The sequence below is a fragment of the Balaenoptera borealis genome (assembly GCF_965194805.1).
Source record: "Balaenoptera borealis genome assembly, chromosome: 17".
In the NCBI taxonomy this organism is placed as follows: Eukaryota; Metazoa; Chordata; class Mammalia; order Artiodactyla; family Balaenopteridae; genus Balaenoptera; species Balaenoptera borealis.
The window spans coordinates 60,987,808-61,014,479 of record NC_138876.1 but is presented as its reverse complement, the minus strand read 5'-3'; the positions used below and the strand labels follow the sequence as shown (position 1 = coordinate 61,014,479).

Genomic DNA, 26,672 nt, shown 5'->3' with positions numbered 1-26,672 from the left:
GAAGCTCATGGAGTGCTTTGAGCAGTGTCCTGACATGCTTGAGCTAATCTTTTAAAGGAAAGAGGTCTGGCTGCTGTTTAGAGAACAGACTCCAAGGGGTTAGTTTGGAGGCAAGAAGATGAGTAAGAAAACTACCGCAGTGGTCCAGGCAAGAGATAGTGGTAAACTTAACTAGCGTGGTGGTGAAATTGGTAAGTAGTGATTCAGTTCTATATATACTGTACATATTTTGATATTTGAACCATCAAAATTGGCTTATGGATTGGATGTAAGGTGTAAGAGATAAAGAAGAGTCGGGAGTGTCTCAAAGGATTTTCATCTGAGCACCTGGATAAATGGATCTGTCATTAAATAAAGAATCATGGGAAATGCTGGAAAGGAGGATTTTTTTTTTGTTTAAAAAATTTTGGTGCATATGGAGTTCTTAAAATCAAGTGGTCAGTTTTTAAAATGTTAACTTTCAAAAAGTTGAATTTCAAAAGAGTTCAAAAGTGGAAGATTTAAAAAAATTGAAGCTTCCTTTTATGATCCAGAGGAAACTGTTATCCTTAATTTAGTGTTTATTATCCTCGTGTGTCTGCTTTTATTACTTCTATGTGATTATGCATCAAAAATAATATACATCTTCCATGTTTTCAAATTCTATATAATGGATATCATACTAGATAGAAAGTATGGCCACTTTTTTCTTTCCATATTGGATTGCATAAGATTTATCCAGGCTATACATCTATCTGTTTCATTCATTCAAACTATGGTATTCTATGCCATTGAATAGATATTAGTTTCCTTTATCTATCATAAAAATGCTTTTAGATATTCTTGTACATGTATTCTTGTGCACATGTGCTAGAGTTTCTCCAGGAATTGTATCTAGAAGGTAATCTACTGGATCAAAGGATACAGACATCTGCAGATATAGTTGAATTGCTGTATGTGCTTTATCAATTCGTTCTTCCATTAGCCTCAATGAGTGTTCGTAATTTTCCATACCATCATCAATGCGATTTTAATTTTGTCAGACATTTTTTTCCTTTTGCCAGTCTAATGAGTTGGAAATTATACTCATTTTGTTTTACTCTGCATTTCTCTGCTTTCTGCTGATGAGTTGGGCATTCTTTGATATGTTCATGAATATTCTATTGTTTTTTTTCTGTAAATTCCCTGTTCTCATCCTTTGCTGATTTTTCCATTTGATTATTTATAGTTTTATTATTAATTTATAAGAGCTCTTGTTCTCTCTCTCACTTTCTTTCTCTTTTCTTTCTGGATGTTAATTCTTAATTGGTTAGGTGTTTTATTAATAATATCCCTGAGTTGATTGTCTCTCTTATCTGTTAAGAGTATTAAACAATAAGGAAACTTAACGTTCTTATGCAGCACAAATTCCAGAGTAGTTGTCTTAAGATTGGTCAATTTGGTGACTTCAGCAGTCATCAAGGATACAGATTCTTTCCATCTTTCAGCTCCATCATGCTTAAGGTCTCTTTTTTGCCCTTTGGCTTGTTCCTGTCCTTGTCACTGAGGTGTCACACCCAAACATGGAAAAAATTAATAGAAAAGTTGCTGGTTTAATGTTTTAAGAGCAAGCACTCATCTTTTCTGAGGCACACCCATCACATTCTCCATGTACAATTCATTGGTTCAAAGGCTACCCCAAAACCAATCATAAGCAAAGAGAATGGTAAAAATCAATAATTGATACAGTCTTCAAAAATTTACTTCTGAGCTGGGAATGGTGTCCCCTTCTTTGAGAGATAAGAATTTGAACACCATCAGAGTTCTTTTAGCAAGGAAGATGGGAATTCATGCTTACTTTGTAGGCAAAATGCTACAGTTATGTTAATAGTTTGTAGCTATTGTAAACGGGTAGGTCAGCTGCATTTTCTAAGCATTTACTACTGATTAATATTGATACTAATAATTGTATTTTTTTTTATAAGAAAACTTAATGAATTTCCTTACTAGCTCATCATGCTTCAGTGGTAGAGTGTGTCTTGCTAGATAACTGGTAAGAAGTTCCTTTGCTATTCTACTGTAGCCTGAAACATTAAATCCAGTTTAAAATTCTTTTATTCTGACAACCAAAAATCAGCTTTGAATTCTGCTGAAGTGTATTGCAGCCACCAGTGACCCAGTCTCTTATAATACACACGGGATTCACAATGTGTCCCATTCAAAATTGACCACAAAAAGGGAGCTAAGATTGGGATTGACATATACCCACTACTATATATAAAAAAGATAACTAATAAGGACTTACTGTGTAGCACAGGGAGCTCTACTCAATACTCTGTAATGGTCTATATGGGAAAAGAATCTAAAGAAGAGTGGATATATGTATATGTATAACTGATTCACTTTACTGTACACCTGAAACTAATACAACATTGTAAATCAACTATACCCCAATAAAAATTGAAAAAAAAAAAAAAAGATTCAGGCTAAACCTTGTACTTAAAATTAAAACCCAGCAAGGGTTGCTATCTGAAGGGTTTTTTTCATCTTGTGCTTCCAAGTCCATCTGGACTAAAAGATAAAGCTTTATATAGATCATGTAAATGGCACATACAGATTACATTCTAGAATTGTCATTAAAAGGCTTTTAACAGGTCAGAGACATTCAGTGTCATCCAAAGGTTGTCACTACCCTGTGGCTTCCTTGAGAATTAAATTACAATCTGAGAACTTCAATAAGTCAGTGTTAAGTTAGTTCCGTTGTTTGTTTTTCCTTAGTCTTGTCAAAAGGAAGATTAATGTGCAGTTTTTTTTTTTTTTTTTTTTGCACTCAGTACAGCTTTTCTTACAGGAATGTGGTGTCTAAGTCAAAATTCCATTTAGATGCAAAGAAATTCGCTAGTGTGTGATGATCTTTTCCCCTCTCCTCCAGTTTCCCTCCCTCTTAAGTAAGCAACCATTTACTCCTGTTTAGCCCTCCCTCCATACCCTCTCCACTCCTGTGATGCTGAATACTATAATCTTGAGTCTCACTGCATAGGTGGGAAAAAAAAGAGTTCTGCAAATGTGGAAGCTAAGAGAAAAAACTTGTAGGGTCATTTTACAAATGAAATCACTAAAAAGCAATGCTTCTTGCTCGGTAATAGCACAGAACCTTTAAATCACAGGAATTAGAGACAGGAGACCTGTCAGGTCACCCTGCCCACCTCCTATAGCAGCTTTATGCATTTCATGTGAAATGACATGAACAGTGAAGCATCTGTAGCAGCCCTGGGGAGACTCTACTCTCTGGTAATATGTCTTCCTGTTGAGAAAATATAGCTGAGAGCAGTCCAGCTTTTCTTTTGCCTAATTTCACATTGTTCTGCTCTGCTATATCCTTTAAAAATGCAACCACACTTTCCTTTGTTCCCCCACCTTTAAAACCTACAACCTTGTAATATGACAACATTGTTGTCTTCCTTTGTAATTATTTGAGCCAAGCTATACAAATTTGCCTCTTAAAATACTACCTTGGAAATCAGTCCTCATTGCTAAATTCATCAAAATCCACTGCTTTTCTAAAGGATTATTCACTACACTCCCACTTGCTCTAATTCAGGAACTATGTTTCATATAATTTTATTTTGTGTGTGTGTGTGTATTTATAGAATCAAGGAATTTTGCTCAATTCTTATAGAAAATGAATATGGTGCTCAAGCCAGTGACTGGACCTCACAGTTCTGCCAAGATTCAGAGAAATTTGCTGTCAGCTCCCAAAGCCATGATTTATTTTTCTCCAAGATATCATTAAGTTTAGTATCCCCCAATTCTAAATTCTTCCTGGAGTATCAGGCTGTCCAAATACATCATCTGAATAAATATACTGTTATTTAATACATCTTGCTCTGGGCAAAACTTGAGGATAGCTGCACGACTGACTCTTTCTTGAATAAGTTATTCCATCTAAATGTTTTTAAAAATGCCATGTGTTACACCATCTTCAATAAGACAAAACTCCACACTTTGCAGTTACAAAACTCCCACTTCTGCTAGCTTGGAAATGGAGAGATAAAAATCTCCACTCAAGGTGTTAGGGTGGGCAAACCCTCAGTTGAATCTTAAAGATCCAACTTTCATTCCAAGATTGCTGTGGAAGGTGGAGAGACTCTTGTGGTTATTTCTGTTTCTTCCACACCGGTTCCACCACCATGCTGGCTTCAAGTTGTGCACTCCTTACTGTTTACCATCCTGACCCAAGAGAGGACATGCAGGCTTTCCCATAACGCACAAGGGCAAGGAGACAACATTTAAACAAGACTGTGGTGAAGGGTTTTGGGCAACATAGGGACATACAGACAGAGAATCTTGCGTGCAGATTATAACTTGAGTTTTTGGAATTATAGGTCTCATTCCCTACTAATTTTTGGCCTAGCTCCAGTTGGATATTTTCTGTTTCACCCAGGTGTCAAAATGTAGACACTATGATGCTTCAAATTTCAGAGTCTTCTGAACCTAAGAAGAGTGATGCTGAGAGAGCAGTTACTTATCCTACCCTCTGGAAACTTGACTGAAGGTAGGAGTTGGACTCTACTGCCCAGGCAGGACAGTGGAATAGTGATAATAAGCTTTTACGACTTCTCTCAGAGGCCATCAGAATGCTTTTGGGTCAATAACACAATGTAAAACAAAACCCCCAACAAACTTGTCTCAGATTTCACTACAGTGAAAGGAAAGAAGGGATGGAAAAGAGGTTGCTGGAGCAGGGGGAGGGAGAGAGCATTGGGGAGAAGTGGCTGGTGGGTCTGGAGAGACAGAGAAGGAGGGAGAGAGAATTATGTGTTGAGTACTCACCATGCAGGCACATACTAGATGTCCATTATCTCATTTACTCATTACTCAAACAATCTGCAGGTAAATGGAAAACAGGTCTGTCTGACTCCCTGGCTCACACCCTTCTATCCATACAACCCTGCACCATTTTTCAAAGACATGAGATTAATGAGACAATAATGTTGGTAAAGTGTTCCAATTTCCTTTGAGAAAAAGTCATAGAATTTTATTGTTATTGTTACTCTTATTATGGAAGCTCAATGAATGCTTTAGTAGCGCCATTGATGTAACTAATATTACTCTCATTTAGAGAAATAAAATCGAAAAATAAGAACAAGAATATTTATTGAGTTTTAGATTCAGCCTGTTATTTAGTTTAATTGCAACTTTTTGAAGATCAGGATCCTGAGGACTAAACCTATAAGCAAGGTCACAGATGGTCTTAGGGGCAAATGAGAGAACTGTCGCCCATTAGGTGCTCTTTCTAATGCTTGGTTCTCCCAAGGAGTGAGAAAGAGGTAAATTAAGGTGAAAGGCCTGAAACATTCAGTCTCATTCATCAGTCTATAATAGTTAAAGAAAAAAATGTAGCAATAATTTCTCTACTTTTTTATGGAAATAACAATGGGCTCAATTCAGATAATTTGCTTTTCCAAGAGGGCAGACATTTCCCCCCTTTTTTATGAAAGAGGGGTAATTGTGTTAATTATGAAAAAGAAAATGATGTCAAGGACAGAAGGGTATTGTAAAGGCACATCAAGTTATGTACATATTCAAGTACAAACAAGAACCCTGGCATGACTTATTTTAGTTTTGCCATTTTTAAAAGTCTTTCTATTGGGAAATAATGCAGTTTCCTCAATATCACCAGCTGGAACTCTCATTTAAGAATGGAAGGAAGAGAATTTGACCTGAGGTTTTAAGGTGGCCATTATATGTTTAATTATCATTTGCCTGAGCTTGGACATTATGTTCAGATTTTTTTAAACATGCTCTACATTTTTTTTTTTTTTAATTAGTAGAATTCTACACTTTGTTCAGGCTTGTTCCTGACTAGACCCTAAGCAGAAAGAAGTGTTCATATGATCATACTCTTGTTTTTAGAGAAGAAAACTGAGGCCTAGAGAAAACAAGTGCTTCAACCAAGGTCCCACAGTTAGCGGTGCTTGGAATTTAATCTAGGGCCACCCTCACTGCAACATTCTTCCATTTCATTGACTATAAATTTGGATAGACAAGCCTTTTAATTTATTTTACCTTGAGTTTCTCATAATCTTTTTTTTAAAAGGGCAATGCAAAAAGGAGAGAGGAAATTCTCTGCTGGCTGTCACTAAGGAAAAGGAAGGTAGAAGGCACCCAATAGCCCTGGCTGTTCTTTTCTGTGTCCTGTGTGTTGGAATAGCAAAACTAAGCATTTGTGTTGCATTGAAGCCAGTGACTATTACATAGCCATACATATGCCTGGGGATAAAAACTCATGATTGATGCAAAATCTGCAAGTGCAATTATTCCTTCATTCCAATCCATTAGTCATTTCCCTATCACCGCCCTTCAGGTTCTTTTTTGTCTTTCTTATTCTTACTACAGAAAGTGTCCAGCACTGAGAATTGGGGGAAAGGAAGAGGGGAGATACAGGAAGTGCCCAGGAGGAAGGGAAAAGAGACCCCAACAAATGACTTTAATGTATAGAAACCCTGTTGGTATCTCGGGCTAGAAATAAATTCATTGTTTGACTCACAGCACCTGCCTGTTACTTTTTGGTAATCTCACCTCCTCACTGGAACAAAAAAATTGTCCCCATCATCACCTCCTCTCTACACTCCTATCCACCTTCCTAGGAATCTTGTTTTCCTTCACCAACCTATTTCCTGTAATTGAAAGAAAAGTATAGGAAATCTCTTTGTTTTATAGATGAGCGGTTTGTATTTACTTTACATAGGGGAACATTTTAATTTTCTAGCTAAAGCTCTAATACAGTATATAATAAAGATTAGACGCAGAAAATATTTGTTGAGTAGATTGATTGGATTTGGTGATGAGTTTAGTAGTCATTTTTTGAGTACCTACCACTGGTCAGGCTTTGTGGAAGGGGAGAGAGTCCCTGTGATTAAAGAACTTACTGTACTTAATGGAAGAGAAATACAGGTAAAGAGTAAAAACAGTGCCACCTGATAAATGTCATTAAGAGACAGGAACAATTCTCAGCGGAATCATTAAAGAAAGAATGACAAGTTCCCCAGCGGAGTCAGGAAAGGCTTGAAGAAATATTAGTGCTAGAACTGAATTTTAAAGGATAACTAGGACTCAGGATCATATATGAAAAAAAGCGTTCAGGATGTGTAAAGATTTGGACATTACAGGAACTTGGCATATTTGCTGCACATTTAGAAGTTCAGTGTGGCAGGAGTATTGAGGGAAGTGGCAGGAGATGGTATAGGGTGGAGCCAGAGTTTGAAAAATCTTGTACATCATACTGGCGAGCTTGGATTTTATTCTGTGGGCAGCAGAGGCTTTCAACCTGAGAAGTAGTGTGATCAATTGTTTTTCTTTTGAAGAAAGGAAATCTAGAGATGATATGTATGATGGTCTTGACAGAGAAACTAGTTGGAGAGCTATGTCAATAGCTCCAGTGACGTGATGAGGATTCTCAGTGGGAGTGGAGATAGGGGACCCAAGACAGATTAACAGGAGAAAAAAATTTTAATTTGTATACATTGAGGTCTCATAAAAACGGGTCCCCCAAAGTGACCAAAGAAGGCTACTTATATATCATTTTTAGACAAAGAAACAATTATTTGTGAAGATTTAACAAAACAAAGGGGCTTGTGCTAGGGGTAGCAGACCAATGAAGAATTAACAAAGCTGGTTTATGCAGCTTTCTTAGCCTTGAATTCCCCAATTGTGGTGCAGAAGATGCTTTCTATCCCGCTGGTATAAGGAGGATACCTTCACATGGGAGATTTATTTCCCGCTTTCAAGGAGTAAGGTCGGGGTCAGAGTGTTGTTGCTGTTTTAATCATTTCCCCGACAGGCTGTTTCTTTCAAAACTTTAGTTCAAAATAATCCAGATGCTATTGAGGCACATTTTGGGGGCAGCCTGCCCTGAGACCCAACAGTGGTATGTCACTAAATTAATTTGAGAACACAGATGCAGGTAAGGTTTTCATTTATTCAACACACCTTTCACTGATTCTTCCATGCACCAAGAGTTGTTTAGGAACCTGGCATAAGATGACTGAGAAGTAGTTCCTACCATCAAGAATCTCAGTGTTGGGCAAGGGGGATATGGGATTAAAAGTTAATTACGTTGTGGTAAATGCAGTAATGATTAATAATGCAAACTTTTAATCTTAAAGGATAACTAGGACTCTCTAAGGATCATCCATGCTAGCCACCTGACTTAGTCCCTTCAGGCTACTATAATATAGACTGGATAGCTCAAACAGCAGAAATTTATTTCACACAGTTCTGGAGGCTGGGAAGTCCAAGATCAAGGTCCTGTTAGATCTCATATCTGACTAGGGTATGGACTTTCTGGTTTGCCGATGGCTGTCTTCTCATTGTATCCTTACATGGTAGAGAGCAGAGAGAGAGAAAGTAAACTCGAATGTTTTTTTTAAGGGACAGTAATCTCATTCGTGACAGCTCCAGTCTCCTGACCTAATTACTTCCCAAAGGCCCATCTCCTAATACCACTCACATTGAGGGATTAGGATTTCAACATATGACTTTTGGGGGACACAAACTCTTCTAAATATTTTGCATGAACAACCTCTTTATATCTTTATAACAGTCTTAAAAAGGAGGTGCTATTATTATTCCCACTTTACATGTAACAAGGTGAAGCACAGAAAGATTAGGCAGCTTGTCCAAAGTCATAGAACTGGTAGTGCTAGAGTCAATATTTAACCTCAAGAAGTGTGGCCCCTGAGTCCATGCTATTGAACACTAAACATGCTTCCTCTCTGATGGAGGCATATGCAGGATATTCTGTGTGTGAAGTAAAGTGTGTTAGGAATTTTATTTTGGATGTTAAGTTGGAGCTGTACAATATCAAAGTTTATTTTTCGCTGGAGACAATTGGATATTTGGATTTAAAGGCTGGAAAATAGATGAAAGCTAAAGACATAATTGAAATTTGCATATAATTAAAGCAATGTGAGTGTATTTTCAGGGGAGAGTACTTGGTCCAAGTTTAGAAGGCCCTAGTCTGGGAGCCTAACACACAGTGAATGGACAAAGGATAAGCCAGCAAAAGAAAGAGCAGGAATGGCCACAGGATTACTAGACAATGGAGAGAGTTGAATACAGATATCAGGATATAATTTCTAGAAAGAGGCAGTGAGGGTGAACCATGCCAAGTGCTACAGGGAAGTTATGTAAGACTGAAAATAGGTGGTTGAATTTAACAACTGAAAGGTTATTATTGATTTGGGTGAGAACAATTTTTTTCTGATAGTGAAGATAGCCATTCTATAAAAGGTTGAGAACAAAAGGTCATGCAAAGAGTGATTAATAATTTCTGTTTGAAGAAGGTAATTTATAGAAGAATTTTACAGTTTGTTAATGCCAGATCATCAGACAGAATTTGGGGAATAGTTTTTGAGAGGGAGGGAATGAAAGAGATCATTGCAGCTTCCATTCTTACAAAGGAACAAGTTAGCTTGAGGATTGGGGGTAGTCAATTACAGTGTCTGTTTCTTATACTTCAGTTCCTTCAGAGAGCCACTTAGCAATATATCCATGATACATATTCATTCATTAACTCCTGCATTCTCATTTATTCAATAAACACTATTAAGCACCTGCTAAGTGCTAGGCATGCAGATTGTATGTGTGTGCAAGTGTGGTATGTGTTCAGAGGGATAGAGGAGGAAATGAGTGTTAGGAGGGAAGGTTGACATGGGAAGACTGCCAGGCATATAACGTTGATCACAACATTATAAAGCCAGAGGGAGCAAAAAGACATTGCTGGTTCACTCAACTGTGTCAAATCTAGTGGGGCTAGAGTGTATAAGGATTCATGAGACACAGCATTATTATTGGCAGAAGAAGGAAAGCCCAACTCAAGACATGATGATGGTGGTTAGCTTGGATCAGACTTTATTTTAAAAAAATTAAAAACTCTATATCCACATTACTACGTTTTAAGATAAGTACTAGCAATACAAACATCACATGTTATCTTTCTCTCTCTGAAAATCTGCATAACATCATATTTATGAATGTGAGATGCATATTCCACACAAAAGTAATTTTATTTTCAAGTTTTAGTGTCCTCAAGTTAATATTTCAATATTTTATATCTTTTATTCTTTCTTATTGGGAACAGTTGTCCACTGTGCATGAAGATAGCCTTGTTTCCCATGCAAAGCTGCTGATTGAGATAGTTCAAGGAACAGCAGATTTCTCCTTGGATCTTGAGCCAGTTCAGGTGATGTAACTGCCTGTGAAACAAATGTACTGCCATGTACTGGGGGAACAGCCTACATTGCAGTGAATGCAGCTCTATGAACTCTCTAGAGCAATCATTTTTCAGGAAGAAGAGTTGAAAAAAATAAAGGAGAAAATGTCATAAAAAGGGAAAGTAGAATGAATGGAAGTCAGAGAAAGGCTAGGGAAGGAGGAAGAGGGAGAGGGGCCAACAGGAAGTCCTGGAAGAGGAAGTGCAGGATGAGAACCTCTTTGTTATATTTGGCTTCAGCACTACATATTTGAATAAACATGAAGTGCTTATTTTGTTTCTGGTTTTCCTATTGTGGCAGGTGGTATGTGAAGTGTTAATTTGTTGTAGATTAAAACTTGAGACACTGAACAGTATGTATTGTATCATTTTCCTGTGACACCCCTTGCCCCTAAAGACAGAAAACAGGGGGGTTCATCATTTGCTCTAGGACAATCAGCACAAAATGACAGAAAACTAATTCAGGATTTTCAGCATCTAATGTAAAATGTGTATGCATTTGTGTGGTTTAGACGTGAGAAGGATCCCTGAGAAATGTGGAGGAGAGGGGAAACTGACATGTTCTTTAATGGGGTCTTCTTAGAAGCTGCCTACCATAACCCCCATTTGACGATGGGAAGAAAGGTGCTTCAGGGTGTACTCCTAGCTTCATGAGACCCTCTCACAGAGCATGACATGCACCACTGTGATTTGGGGGACACAATGACAGGTACCTGACTTCTGGGCTGGTTGGTTTATTGATAACTAAGAGGCCATGTTGTGAGCCAGTCTCAACTTCACCAAAGGCGGAATGAATGATGGAAGGGGAGGATATCTTGAGATGACCCCACTCAAAAGGGCTTTCTGCCAGGAATGAGGGGAACACTTCAGAAAGAGTTTGGGGTTGGATTTCCAAGTGCAAAAGCTGAAGATGAAGGTGCTTTACTTGGTAAGCTGTCAGTCAGTTGGAAGAAGGCATTTCCAACTCGTGTTGGAAACTGTAATCAAGTTTCCATTAAGACAGATATTTCTGAGAAATCCATAAAAGCATCTTATGAGAGAAAACCCAGAAGACAAGATTAAAATCCTTAGGACCAGTCTCTTGGGACCTTTACTGACCCCCATCGTCTCTGTTGAACCCCATTTACACATTCTGAAGAGGCCTGAAACTAGAGCCAGTAGGAGAGAAACAATAAGCCAGCATATTTCACCTAAGATAGAACCAAGATGAGAGGTCAAGATGTCTTTAATTGGCAAAAAGTTGAGAATATTAATATTGGATTTTGTTGGTCATGTTATTAATTACATATTATTCAATAACTAGTGTTAAAGGGAATGGTAAGAGAAAATAGAATTGTTTTCTGTTAGTATCCTATTAAGTCCACCTCATCCAATAAGTCGGTATTCTTTTATAACATCAGTAAGTATCTTATTTTACATCTGAAAGGCAAAAAGAGTGGTATAATGAAAAGCTCCCTCAAATTATAAAAGAAGAGATTGGAGTTTGAGTGTCAGATTTCATCATTAGCTATGATGCCTTTCTGAGCCTTAATTTCCTCATATATAAAACAAAATCTTCATTTCCCTGTCTGTTTTGCTGAGCTTTTCTAATTTCTAGTTTTAGATTGTTTTATTTTTAATGTACTGAAATCTGTTAGGAAAAAATCCTGTCTATGATGCCATTTTAGACGGTAAAAGTATTCAGCGTAGTTATTATATCTCATCCATTACTCTCACCTTCTAGCCCCTGTATATGTGTTCTTCATCCATGAATCTACTATATTTGTTTTTTTGGGTGAAATTGGACCATATTTCTTCATTGTGTCTTGTTTCTGCATTCTGCATGTGTTATCTTTGATTTTGTTGAGTTTTGTCCTAAATTTTAAAAACTATAGCAACTTAGCCATTTACTAGGGGCAACAATTTTATATATATACTGATTCATCTCTGATTAATCTCTAAACACCTGGCATCCATTTCTTCCCTCCTCTGACACCCACCCTCTCCTACTTCGCTCTCTTCCTCCCTTCTTCTCTCTGTCTCTTTCTCTCTGTCCCTCCTCACTCTTGACTCCTTCAATGTTCAACGTTACCTCCTAAAGGACTGAGACTGTCATTTGGAAAGATTCACTCCCCTCAGTCTCTTCCTTGCCTACTTTTTTTCACCAAATTGTCCTGATTCTCCTTCAAAGTGATTTTGTAATCTATTTGTCCATCTTCTCACCTCACTATGATACTTTTGTATCTTACCTAAGTTATTACCACAGATGATAATAGACATTCTTATCTCTCAGTTTTCACACTCCAATATGTACTAATGTGATATTTCTAAAATGCACTTCTAGTCCTGTCATAGCCTGGTTTAAAAACTTCATATTTTTCCACATTATATTTAGGATGGTTTCCAGCTTCTTACTTAGCATGCGTGACATTTGAGGCTGTTTACAATATGACTACTATTTGCCTTACCAACTTCATTTCTTGTCATTCTCTAGCTTCTGGTCAGATTGTTTCACTCCTTTTCCCATGATATGCTACATACCTTCACATCCCTTGGCTTTTCCTCATGCTGTTCCTTCCACCCAGGTCCCAGTTGCCCTTTCTTTTCTTATCCAATTGTTAAATTCCTCTTCCTCATATTCTGATCAAATATAAAATATCCAATACCCTCCTTTACCAAGCTTTTCATATAACTTTAAGCAAAATTAGTCACCTACAGCTGTGTTTCAATACACCTTCCAAATCCCCATTTCTCTTTAGTTGGTAATCTCTGTGTTTCCCTAGAGATCATCAGAGCCTGCAGACTGAAAATAAGTTTGCTCATCCTTTTAAACCCTTATGGCAAAGGAAATGCTCTGAATTAGTTATTAAAATAGCTAATGTATTTTTAGGGTTTACTATGAACCAAACACTGAGGGCTTTACCTACGTTTTTCTTTTTTTAATCCCAGCAATACTCCACTGTTAATATCCAGAAGGAAGAGACTTGGTTTATTCATTATAGGTACCCCAGCATTTGGAACAGTGCCTGGCACCTGCAGATGCTCAAGAATTCTTTGTTGACTGACGAAATGAAGTAATGAATGAACAAAACAGCTCTGCAAGGAATGACTATCATATTTCCCATAGGACAAATAAGGGACATGAAGCAAGTAAAGTTAAGTGATTTGATTGTTACATGTAAAATATGTTGTAGTTGAAAGCATGTCTGCTAACACCACAGTCAACACTTTTTAAAAAAATTGAGGTAACATTGGTTTATAACATTATATAAGTTTCATGTGTACACATTATATTTTGACTTCTGTATACACTACTGCGTGCTCACCACCAAAAGTGCAGTTTCTATCCATCACTGTACAGTTGAGCCTCTTTACCCATTTCACCCTCCCTCTACCCCACTTCTCCTTGGTAACCACTAATCTGTTCTTTATATCTATATGTTTGCTTTTGTTTGGTTTGGTTTGGTTTGTTCATTTATTTTTTATTTTTTTTATATTTCATGTATGAGTAAAATTATACAGTATTTTTTTTCTTCTTCTGACTTATTTCACTTAGCATAATACCCTCCATCTACGTTGTTGCAAATGCCAAGATTTCACCATTTTTATGGCTGAGTAATATTCCATTGTGTGTAAATGTCTATATATATATATATATATATATATATATATATATATATATATGACATTTATATATATCTCACATCTTCTTTATTTAACAGTTGAATATCTGTTGATGGACACTTAGGTTGTTTCCATATCTTGGCTATTGTAAATAAGGCTGCAATGAACATAGGGTTCAATGTATCTTTAAAAATACTGTTTTTTTATTCTTTGGATAAGTAACCAGAAGTAGAATAGCTTTTTAAACTTTAAAGCAATAGTGCTCTATCCACCTGGGCTGGGAAATGGCAATTATTTTAGAAGCAGCCTTTGGAAAGGAGGCAGCACAGATATCAGTACCAACACAAAGCAAAACAGACAACAATAAAAGATACCACAACACTGCCACCAACACTCTAATCAGGATAAAGAAGATGTGGAAGATGTAGAAAGAAGAAGATGGAATATTACTCAGCCGAATGAAATAATGTCCTTTGCAGCAACATGGATGGATCTAGAGATTATCACACGAAGTGAAGTAAGTCAGACAGAGAAGGACAAATATCATATAATATCATTTGTATGTGGAATCTAAAAAATAATATCAATACAAATGAACTTATTTACAAAACAGGGCTTCCCTGGTGGCGCAGTGGTTGAGAATCTGCCTGCTAATGCAGGGAACATGGGTTCCAGCCCTGGTCTGGGAAGATCCCACATGCCGCGGAGCAACTAGGCCCGTGAGCCACAACTACTGAGCCTGCGCGGCTGGAGCCTGTGCTCCGCAACAAGAGAGGCCGCGATAGTGAGAGGCCCGCGCACCGCGATGAAGAGTGGCCCCCGCTTGGCGCAACTAGAGAAAGCCCTCGCACAGAAACGAAGACCCAACATAGCCAAAAATAAATAAATAAATAAATAAATTAACAAAACAAAACAGATAGCTGTTGCATGTTGGAAAGCTCTTTAAAAAAAAACAAAAAACAAAAAACAAAAAAACAGAAATAGACTCACAGACAGAAAACAAACTTATGGTTACCAAAGGGGAAAGGTGGGGGGAGGGATAAATTATGAATTTGGGACTAAAAGATACACACAAATATATATAAATGAAACAGCAAGGACCTACTATATAGAGCACAGGGAACTATATTCAATATCTTATAATAACCTATAATGGAAGAGAATCTGCAAAAGAATATATATATATACATATATATACACATATATATACATATATATACATATATGTATCTGAATCACTTTGTTGTACACCTGAAACTAACACAACCTTGTAAATCAACTATACCTCAATTTAGAAAAAAAAGAAGTGAGATGTAATAGCTGCAAGGACTTTCAAGTGAATTTAATTAATGCCCATCGAAATTCAAAATTAGAGCAATGAGTGAGTAGGATTTCAGGTACCGCTGCTACACCAAGGGAAGGTGCTTTGTAATCCATAGCATTCTATGTGTCAAGTAAGGATCTGTGTGTCAAGTAAAAGATCAGCTTTATGATAAAAATAGGTATTGTTCTTTCCATTACAGTAAAAAATGTTTAATTGCATTTTAGCTGTATACAATAAATACATAAAAGATATATCTAATTATGTCTTCAAATATATTACTGTTTTATACTCCTCAAGTACTAGGATTTCCAAGCAAACTAGTAGAAACATTGCATAAAAAATATTATCTTTAAAAGGAAGAACCTATATCACATATTTAGAGGTATTTGAAGTTTTCAGAGTTGAGTGTTATAAAAAAGAGATTTACTTTAAATTTATTTTAAAAAGCATGGATATCCTAGTTGCTTATCAGTAAAGTGGATCCCAGCGAAAAGCTATATTAATCAAGAGATAAAAATAAGCTCCTTAGATACTGAAACTGCCAAGAAGTTTTTGAGAGGTGCCAGTTTTGTTATTCTTCTTTAAACACATTTGTGCCTTCAATAGCACAGTAGAATGATTATGATCACAGCTCCAGACCCAGAGCTGCATTAGTTTAAATCACAGCTCAGTCACTCAATGGCTGTAGTATTTCCAGCAAGTCACTTAACCTCCCCAGGCTTCAGTTTACTCATTTGTGTAAAGGTAATAGTATAACCTCTAAAGGTTGTTGTGAGGATTCAGTGAATTAGAATGCAAAGCACTTAGAGCAGTGTCTGTCATAGGAAATCAGTTAGTAAATTTGGTTATTATTGTTTTTGAAGGGGGGAAAATCAAGAGAGAAAAAAAAATGTAGTTCTTATAACAATCCAAATCTCAGTGTCTGCTTTTACCTACTCAGATTTGTTTATGCATTAACAAGTGAGATAATTTTACAAGTGAGGCACCGTGAAAGGCAGTGGGCATGCAGAAATGAATGCGAAATGGGCCTTGTTCTCAAATGACAAGCCATACAGACTCAACAATCTGTAGTAATATCAGCACTCAGAACGGTTCAGAATTGTTTACAAAACCTCCATGAAAATAGCATTCCATTAATTTTGATAGTATTCTAATCTCTTTTCTCTCTTATTCATAGCGGTCAGTGAAATGGGAAGAACATGCACTTCCTACCTGCTATCAGCATTGTTCCTTATTTCATTCACATCTCCAGAATGAGGGGGCACTTAGCCAGGTCTCTGAATAATGACTCTCAAAGAACCTATGTAATAGTCTTATACTAAAATCAGAAATTTTGTCATTTCAGAGCAAAAGTTAGTTGTCTCTTCAAACTTTCAGCAATGCAGGTGGGGAAGCAGAGCCTATATTCTATGTAATGCCACCAATCTTGCAATTTAAACTTGGAAAGTTTGATGTATGAGTCACATTGGGCTTTTGGGTAGCGGCTCTTGAACTCTGTCAAAAGGGTGGCTTTCTCTTACCTGAAAACACAGAAGTAGAATTTGGTGCCTCAAGTCCAAGTCAGAGGGTTTCAACGGTGTGCTGTGTTCTTCTATGACAGGCCAGATCTTGAGGACATTTTGTTGCATGAACCAGGAACTAGGAACTTATGTAACACTGGCCAGGGACGTATTTTTCACAGCTAATACCAGCTACCTTGTCCACATCATACTTAAGATATTGTATGTTAGATTTGCTTTTGCCAAAGTGTTGTTTTCTCCTCTCTGCATCACCAGAATTGTATTGTTTCAGGACTCCCTCTATGGTGTTGGGATTTTATATAGTATCATAATTGTTGTGCATTCTGTGAATTTTAAACTTGGTTACTTTGTAGTTGATGCAAAATACACTAAGGGCATCCTAAATTCTCCTTCACCCGCAAAATGATATAATCACACATGAGGTCTCTATAAAAATTCATTCTACAGAACAGGGAGAGGTCTTACATTTCACATTTAGCTACCGCTGAGAATATGCTAAAAGCTTTTTCTCAAACTGTCATTTCTACAAATGTCAGGCTTACAGACACACACTGCTCCAGAAACTCACTTTAATTTTCATAATAACTAAGAGCTTGTCATGTGCTAAGTCAATGGAACTATTTTCTACTTAACTCTGCAGTAAAGAAAACAGGAAGCTCTCCCCAAGCCTCTTCTATTCTCCTCTCCATGTCCCACAATCAAAATACACTATTTTATAACACACAAAAAAAGTTTTGAGTATTTTAGGTGTCCTATGATACATTATTTTGTGTGATTTTATTCCCATTATTAGAGGCTTCTTTTGCCTTGTTCTTTAATAACGGCTTCTTATTAGAAACATAATTCTGTCTCTCTCCTGAGAAAGCATGAAATTGCTGTATTAATATTTACTTTGCAAAGGAAAACAAGGTATTAAGGAGAGACTATTCCAGCTTGTCATGTGGATAATGTCCAGAATCTTATGTATAAGTCATCAGTTTCCATGTAGTTTTGATATTTTTCTTCATATGACTTCTAGAGAACACTGGTTTAAAGATTAGATACCTCCTCTTTCTTCCTGGGGATGAAGATTAAATAAGGAGCAATATTGATCCTGAGTTTGTATTTCTGAGAATTTTAAGGCTTTATGCCCTTAATTAAACATTGCCACTAGGGGAACAGATACTCCTGAGTTACAGGCAATTATGCACAAGTGGTTTTATTTACAAAGCAATAGGTGGCATATGTTTTAGGAATGTTACCATGACACTGTTTCTCAATCCCTGGTTTGAATCTCTTCAGTATCTTCAATGACTACCCAGGGACCATCTGCTAGCCCATCGCCTGTAACCAAAGTCTGGCTCCTGGGAAAAGGTGAACCACCACAAATGGGACAGCCATCAGTGGCAGATGACATTCGTAGACAATATAGGTATTTTAAGAAGCCATCTGATGGAGGATCTTGGCTTGGCAAGCAGATATTCTATCCCAGTAGTTTGAATCTACAGTGAGTGATGCAAAGAGTCAGGGTCAGAGACTAAACCATTCCAGGGGCAGTGGAGGTGGCAGCAGCATCTTTGTTCAGTGGCAGCAGTAGCAGCAAACCCCTGCTCTCCAGTGTCAGGTTACATTGTGACAGTGGTGGCAGTGACAATGTTAGTGTCATTCTCACCAGCTTGTTCTGAGGTCTGAATTTGGTGGTGCTTCTGGCCACTCAGTGTTCCTTTAGTTCTTTAGACTTAGCTTAAAACTTCACCCATCTCATGGATTCTGGAAACCAGCCAATACGCTTGTAACACATTCATTTCTGCTAAAGGAATATTGCAACATGTTGGAGCAGGTCTACTCAAACAATCTGTGGTGAAGAACCAGATTTTTTTTCATCTGGAATTGTTAATTCCAAATCTGTCACAGATTGATCCTATGCTAAATTAAGAGGGTGGGAACTATATTACCAGGAAAATGGAATTAAGAAAAAAAATACATAGAAAATCCTGAGCCCCACTTTTTATTACTAGATTCATTAGAGCTGAAATTCAATGTTGCAGTAATGTTCAATGGCTGTAAACACTTCTAACTGGTTGCTCTCAATTTCTGTGCTTTTCTCATTGCCCACCAGAAACCGGCTGTTCATGGACTGACAGACCACCATTCCATTAGGACTGTAGTGAGGGTACAAAATTTAACACTGAGCCTGAAACACAATTCTAAATATTTAACAAATGTGAAAGAAAGAGGGAAAGGGATAAGGAGGAGGGAAATAACAAGTAAAGAGAGGAAGAGAGAAAGTTGAAGAACCATTAGGATTAAAAAAGTTAAAGGACTGGGACCAAAACTATAATAGACATTGATAGGCACCTGAGACAGAAGAGTTCACTAGTACCCTAATGAGATGATTGAGTCAGGATTAATACTCAGTGTGGTTATGTAGTTATATCTAGAAACATATCTACATCTTCCTACTATCATCTTACTTTGGTCTCCCAAAATGTACACCATGTTTTATTGGCAATTGACACACGACTTTAATTCAGAACAACTCCCAATTTCCCCAGAATTTCTTCTCATGTATTTCTGGGAGTTCTCAACTTGTGTCTCATTCATGCTCATGGTCATGACTAGATATGGTGGGATATTTTCATTAGAAATTTATGCATGAGGAAAAATATATCCTTGGGAGAGTAACTATACCAACACAAGCCTGATCCAGCAACCAAATCTCAGATGGGTAGGACTAACAGAGCTGAGAACAGTTATACCTGTTGATTATGCCTGGATGATTGTTTGAGTCTTAGAAAGAAGATTATAAGTAAAAGTTAAAAGTTCTGTTTAGTAAAAACAAGACATTGTGAAATAAACACAACACTTTGCTCCTCTTCGAAAAGATGTGTAGGAAAGCATTCTCCTTATCTTTCCCCCACCGAATACTGTAAGACTTTGACACCTTGAAGACTGGGTACACAGTAGAGGTGACTACTACAGGGAGAGATATCCTGTGGGTCCAGCAATGTCCAAGAGAAAGGAGAGAAGTGCTCAGATTAATGGTACTCTTGACTGAGGTGGGGAATTCCAGCTGAAATAGTGTCTTTCAGTAGATGAGACAAGTAGAATGATGAGTTTGAGTGGGAGAAGAGAAAAGAAATAAGGTACATCAATAGGGGCTGATCAGACTTGTTTGTAAACCCACCCACTGAAGATTAGAATATAAATAGATGGAGTGGGGAGAAATTTGTCCAAGTTTCTCATTCCATGGTTTTTGGTTTCAGTGCCTTTATCTATCTATCTATCTATCTATCTATCTATCTATCTATCTATATATCTATCTACCTATAATCTAAAATTTTATTGTTAAAGTCTTATATTAGAAGACTGACAGGTATTATTAAAAAGAGGTCTTTGAATTTTGTGAAACCAACTGATATACACAGTCAACATACCATGAGTAGAGTGGGAAAATCAGGGAAGCAATACAATGTGCATGACATACCTTGCAAACCAGGTTAGTTTGCATGTGCTGTTCCTTATACATACAAATATTTTGTCTTGTAATGTCCTAGATAATTACAGTTAAAACAGATTGAAACATACATGTAACCAAAGGGTCCAGCAGTCTGAACATATACTGGTACTGAGACAGGTTTGGACATGTGTGATCAAGTAATGGTGACATGGGCTTCCAGGAGGCAGTTTTCATGAAGAAGTTTGGTGTTGCCATTAAACTCTGAAAAGAATAGTGTAGGGGAAAAAAGGTGGCCCCAAAATGCTAAACACGAGGAGAAATCCCTAGTCATTGTAACAATCGAAATATCTCCTCGCAGATTCCCAAATGCCTCCTTGAAGAAACTTTTATTTCTCCTTTATTCTACATATCCAACTCTCTTAAGAGACAATGTATAATTCTATGGTGCTTAAAGATTGCTCAATATGATGATAGTTAATACTTATTGAGCACCTATTCTATGCCACCATTGTGCTAAGCCCAACACCTACATTATTCCATTTATTTCTCTCAGAAAACTTTAAATTTCATGCCATTGTTTTATTCATCTTACAGTCGAGTAAACTAAGGTTACAAATGTTAGGTAAATTGCTTAAATCCACACAGCTGGCAAGTGTTTAGTGTTTACATCTGAATACTGGCTATCAGGGTACATAACCTGTAAAATGATCTTTAAAGGACAATATACTTCATTTAACATCAGTGGGGAGATAAGGGCTGAAAAGGGAAAAGCATCAGAGCATTCCTTTCAGATGTTCCTTGACTATACACACACCTTTACCAAAACACATGCTTTTAACATGAGCTGGGGATACTCTGCTGGTTTGATCTTCAGGAAACCGGTAGAGCATTGAAGTTATAAGAGCAGAACTGGAATATAACAGATTCTATTCAAATTCTAGCTCTTCTTGATTTTAGGCAAAGTTATTCAAACTGCTTTGCTTTCATTTTTTTTAAAATTAATTAATTAATTAATTAATTAATATATGACTGTGTTGGGTTTTCGTTTCTGTGCGAGGGCTTTCTCTAGTTGTGGCGAGCGGGGGCCACTCTTCATCGCAGTGCGCGGGCCTCTCACTATCGCGGCCTCTCTTGTTGCGGAGCACAGGCTCCAGATGCGCAGGCTCAGTAATTGTGGCTCACGGGCCTAGTTGCTCCGCGGCATGTGGGATCTTCCCAGACCAGGGCTCGAACCCGTGTCCCCTGCATTGGCAGGCAGATTCTCAACCACTGCGCCACCAGGGAAGCCCGCTTTCATTTTTTTGCACCTGTGAACCTAGTAAGGGAGAGAAAACCTAAACTACTGGGAAACTATGACGGAAAGTCACAGCCCTGAGACATAGGACCTTAAAAGCCTGAGACTTAATTGGAAGATTATAGAATGCTCCCTCTCCTCCACATCTTACCACCATTCCAACAGCGCTCTGGTATAACAGGGTGGATTACAGCTGAAAGAGCTGCAAGCCATTCTCCCTGAGGTGAATTTAGGGAATCTCAAATAAAGAGGGGAGACAAAAATCAAAGACATTAAGGGAATTTGAGGTCTCTGACACATAACTACAACAAACATTAAGCACAGCTGAACTTCTAGCACAGTTAACATAAATTCTCACATTAAAGTTTATTTACCTCAGTTCCTATTACCCAATTACAATACGTACAGCTTTCAACAACAACAACAACAAAAAGACTTAAAGGCATGGCAAAAAATAAGAAACATACAACTTGAAGAGACAGAGCGATAATCAAAACCAGACTCAGATATGGCACAGATGATGGAATTATCAGATAGAATTTTAAATAACCATGATTAATATGGTAAGGTCTCTAATGGAAAAAGGAGAGAACGTGCAAGAATGGATGTATAATGTAAACAGAGAGATGAGGACTCTAAGAATCAAAAGGAAATGCTAGAAAGCAAAAGCATTATAACAGAAATGAAGAATGCCTAAGATGGGCTCATCAGTAGGTTCAACGTGGCTGATGAAAAAATAAGAGAGCTTGAGTGTACATCAACAGAAAGTCCTCATTTTGAAATGCAAAGAGAAAAAAGAATGGGGAAAAAACCCAGAACAGAACATCCAGGAACACTGAGACAACTTCAAAAGGTATGACACAAGTATAAAGAGAATACCAGAAAGAGAAGAAAGAATGGAACTGAAGAAATGTTATAATAATAATGGTAATATTAAGGTAATAATGATGGTGAATTTTCTGAAATTAATGGCAGACATCAAACCAGGAAGCTTAGAGAACACCAGGAGGCAAATACAAACAAACAAAGAAACAAAATTATCTAGGTATATTCTATTCACACTTCTTTAGAAAATTATGACAAAGAAAAATCTTGAAAGAAACCAGAGGAAAAGAACATCTCCGTACAGAGAAACAAAGCTAAGAATTACAATGGACTTCTCATCTGAAGCTATGCAAGCAAGAAGTGATATTTAACTATTGAAAGAAGGAAAAAAAATTGAGTATTCTATATCCAGCAAATTCGCTCAACAGGAAAGGAGAAAAAAAATTTCTCAGTGAAACAAAAACTGAGGGAATTTTCAGCAGACTTCTCTGCAGGAAATATTAAAAGAAAATTTTTTAAAAAATTTTATTTAATTATTTATTTTTGGCTGCATTGGGTCTTTGTTGCTGCATTTGGGTTTTCTCTAGTTGCGGCAAGCAGGGGCTTCTCTACGTTCCAGTGCGTGGGTTTCTCATCGTGGTGGCTTCCCTTGTTGCAGAGCGTAGGCTTCAGTAGTTGTGGCACGTGGGCCCAGTAGTTGTGGCTCAGGGGCTCTGGAGAGCAGGCTCAGTAGTTATGGCACACAGGTTTAGTTGCTCCATGACATATAGGATATTCCCAGGCCAGGCTTGAACCCATGTCCCCTGCATTGGCAGGTGGAGTCTTAGCCACTGCACCACCGGGGAAGTCCTAAAAGAAATTCTTTAGGAAGAAGAAAAATAATATAGATCAAAAACTATGATCTACATGAAGAAAGAAAGACCATTGGAGAAGGAAAAAAGTGAAGGTAAAATAAAATCTTTTATTAATTGATCAAAAAAATAACTGCCTGTTTTTACAATGCAATAGTAAATAGTTTTTACAGTAATAGTAAAAACATATTGGGTGATTATTACATATGAATAAATGAAATAAATTACAGCAATGTTAGAAGAGACGGGAGGAAGGAATTGGAAATAGTTAATTATGATACCTGCACTAGATAATAAAGTGGAATAGGTCATTTGAATTTTGACTTAGATTAATTTAAAATGGATATTGTAAGCTCTAGAGCAACCACTAAGTTAAAAACAAAAAGTTTAACTGATACTAAGAAAATATAATGAAGTCATATAAAATTCTTAATTAAAATCAGAGAAGGTAGGAAAAGAGGGGTTAAAAAAACAAACAAGAAAAAGAAGCAATGGATAGAAAAGAGTTGCAAACATAGTAGATATAAATACAAATACACATAATTACTTTAAAACTTAAAAGACAGAGACTGTTAGTGTGACTAAAAAACAACACCCAACTATGTGTCACCTAAAAGAAGCACTATTTAACCATAAAGACTTGTGTTAAAAATATATAGGTGGAAAAATACATGCCATGTTAACCCTAATGTTTGAGAAATGCTAAAGTAGCTATATTCGTTTCAGACAAAATAGACTTCACAACAAGGAAGGGATAAAGAATGGCATTTAATAATGATAATGTGGTCAATTCTCCTGGAACACATAACAACACTAACAAGAGTGTGTGAAACTACATAAGGCAGAACTGGATGAAACTAAAAGGAGAACTAGACAAATGCACTATTGCAACTGGAAAGTTCAATATCTCTCTGTAAGTAAATGACAGATAAAGCAGGCAGAGAATCAGGATATTAACAACCTAAGCATCACTATTTTTAACTTTACCTAATTGGCATTAATAGAATATTCCATTCAACAACAGCAGAATACACATTCTTTTCAAGCTCGTGTGGCACATTCTCCAAGATAAATTGCATTCTGAATGTATATTATGGTAATATAGACCTTAACAACTGTAAAAAAATAGAAATTACAGAAAATATATATTTTAGACCACTAGAGAATTAAATTAGAAATTAATAACATAAAGATAACCAGAAAATTCCCAAATATTTGGAAATTAAGCAACACACTTTAAATAACACATGGATCAAAGAATAAATCTCAAAAGAAATTTTTAAAAATTGAAGTAAATGAAAATAGAAATACAACTATTAAAATTGGTGGGATGCAGCAAAAGCAATGCTGCATCCCACCAATTAGGGAAATTTATAGTATTAAATGCATATATTTAAGAAAAAGAAAATGAAACATCAAAAACTTAAGCTCCCACCTTAGGAAACTGCACAAAAAAGGGCAAATTTAGCCTAAAATAGGCAAAATAAATAATATAAAAAGTATAGGAGAAAATAATGGAGAAAATTAATGAACCCAAAAGCTGGTTATCTGAAAATATCAATAAAGCTTATGACTCCAGCCAGCCTAATCAAGAAAAAAAGAGAGAAGACAAAAATTGCTAATATCAGAAATGAAAGCAGGGTTATCATTACTGAGCCCATGGAAATTCAAGGAATAATGGCATAATATGAACAGTCTTTTATGTTCATACATTTGAAAACTTAAATATATGGACCAATTTCTTGAAAGACAAAAACTATAAAAACTTACAAAAGGAGATATAAATAACTTTAATAGTCCTATATTTATTAAGGAAATTGAATTGATAATTAAAAACCTTCCGAAACCCAAAACACCAGGTTCAGAGGATTTCACTGGTGAATTCTACCGAATATTTAAAGAAGAAATTAGGTCTCTGCTCCTCTCCGTTCGACAGACGCATCTTTCGTGCAGTGCCAGCTGCATCCCTGAGACAAGACGGTGAAGGTTGGAGTGAACGGATTTGGCCGTATCAGGAGCCTGGTCACCAGGGCTGCTTTTAACTCTGGCAAAGTGGACATTGTCGCCATCAACGACCCTTTCGTTGACCTTCACTACATGGTCTGCATGTTCCAGTGTGATTCCATGGCAAGTTCCATGGCACAGTCAAGGCTGAGAACGGGAAGTTTTCATCAATGGAAAGGCCATCACCATCTTCCAGGAGCGAGATCCTGCCAACATCAAATGGGGTGATGTTGGTGCTGAGTATGTGGTGGAGTCCGCTGGTGTCTTCACTACCATGGAGGAGGCCGGGGTTCACTCGAAGGGTGGAGCCTAGAGGGTCATCATTTCTGCCCCTTCTGCCGATGCCCCCAGGTTTGTGATGGGCATGAACCATGAGAAGTATGACAACTCCCTCAAGATTGTCAGCAATGCCTCCTGCACCACCAACTGCTTGGCCCCCCAGCCAATGTCATCCATGAACACTTCAGCATCGTAGAGGAATGGGCTACATCCTGGGCTACACTGAGGACCAGATTTTCTCCTGTGACTTCAACAGTGACACTCACTCTTCTACCTTCAATGCTGGGGCTGGCATTGCCCTCAACGATCATTTGTCAAGCTCATTTCCTGGTAGGACAATGAATTTGGCTACAGCAACAGGGTGGTGGACCTCAGGGTCCACATGGCCTCCAAGGAGTAAGAGTCTCTGGACCACCAGCCCCAGCAAAAGCATGAGAAGAAGAGAGAGGTTCTCAGCTGCTGGGGAGTCCTTGCCCCAGCTCCATCCTCCAACACATTGAGAATCTCCCGACCTCCGTGCGGTTTCCATCCCAGATTCCCTGAAGAAGGGGAGGGGCTTAGGGAGCCCTACCTTGTCTTGTCATGTACCATCAATAAAGTATACTGTATGCAGAAAAAAAAAGAAAGAAATTATATCAAATAATACCATACTTCACAATCTCTTCCAGAAAACAAAAGCAGAAGGAACACTTCCTAGCTCAATCTATGAGGCAAGACATTGCCTTTGATGAAGACTCTTTGCTTGACCAAACTTAAGTCAGGCTCCTGAACCTTCTCCTAGGCCTATTTGTACACTTCTCTATAAAATCCAGTTTTAGCAAGAACCCTGCTAAGTCACTTTAACCAGAACTCCCCCACCCTTGGAGTCTGATTACCAATTTCAAGACTACTATAAAGCCATAGTAATTGGTGAAAGAATGGACACATACATCAATGGAACAGAATAGAGAGGCCAGAAATAGATCACGCAACTATAGTAAATTAGTTTTTGATAAGGGTGCAAAGATAACTCATTGGAGAATGAAAGTATTTTCAATAAATGGTGCTAGAGCAATTGGAAAACTATATGCTGAAAATTAACCTAGATCTTATGTCACACAAAAAATTAACTCAATATGGACTACTGATCTAAATGTAAAATGCAAACTATGAATTTTCTAGAAGAAAACAAAAGAAAATATATGTGGCCTTGAATTTAATAAGTTTTTAGATATAACACCAATATTACAGTCCATGAAAGAAAAATTTTGATTAAGTTGGGCTTTATGAAATTTAGAAACTTCTGCATTGTGAAATGCT

At 37.2% G+C, this 26,672-nt stretch overlaps 1 protein-coding gene and 1 pseudogene across 2 annotated transcripts in view; both read left to right on the top strand.

The window, feature by feature from the left end:
- LOC309614789 (uncharacterized protein) overlaps nt 1-26,672 on the top strand; it is a 97,813-nt gene that overhangs the window by 59,973 nt on the left and 11,168 nt on the right. The gene's annotated exons all lie outside the window — the stretch shown is intronic.
- Nucleotides 11,087-25,584, top strand: LOC309614628 (glyceraldehyde-3-phosphate dehydrogenase pseudogene; annotated as a pseudogene). Its single transcript has 2 exons — nt 11,087-11,162; nt 25,063-25,584. The product of its transcript is annotated as a glyceraldehyde-3-phosphate dehydrogenase pseudogene (transcript).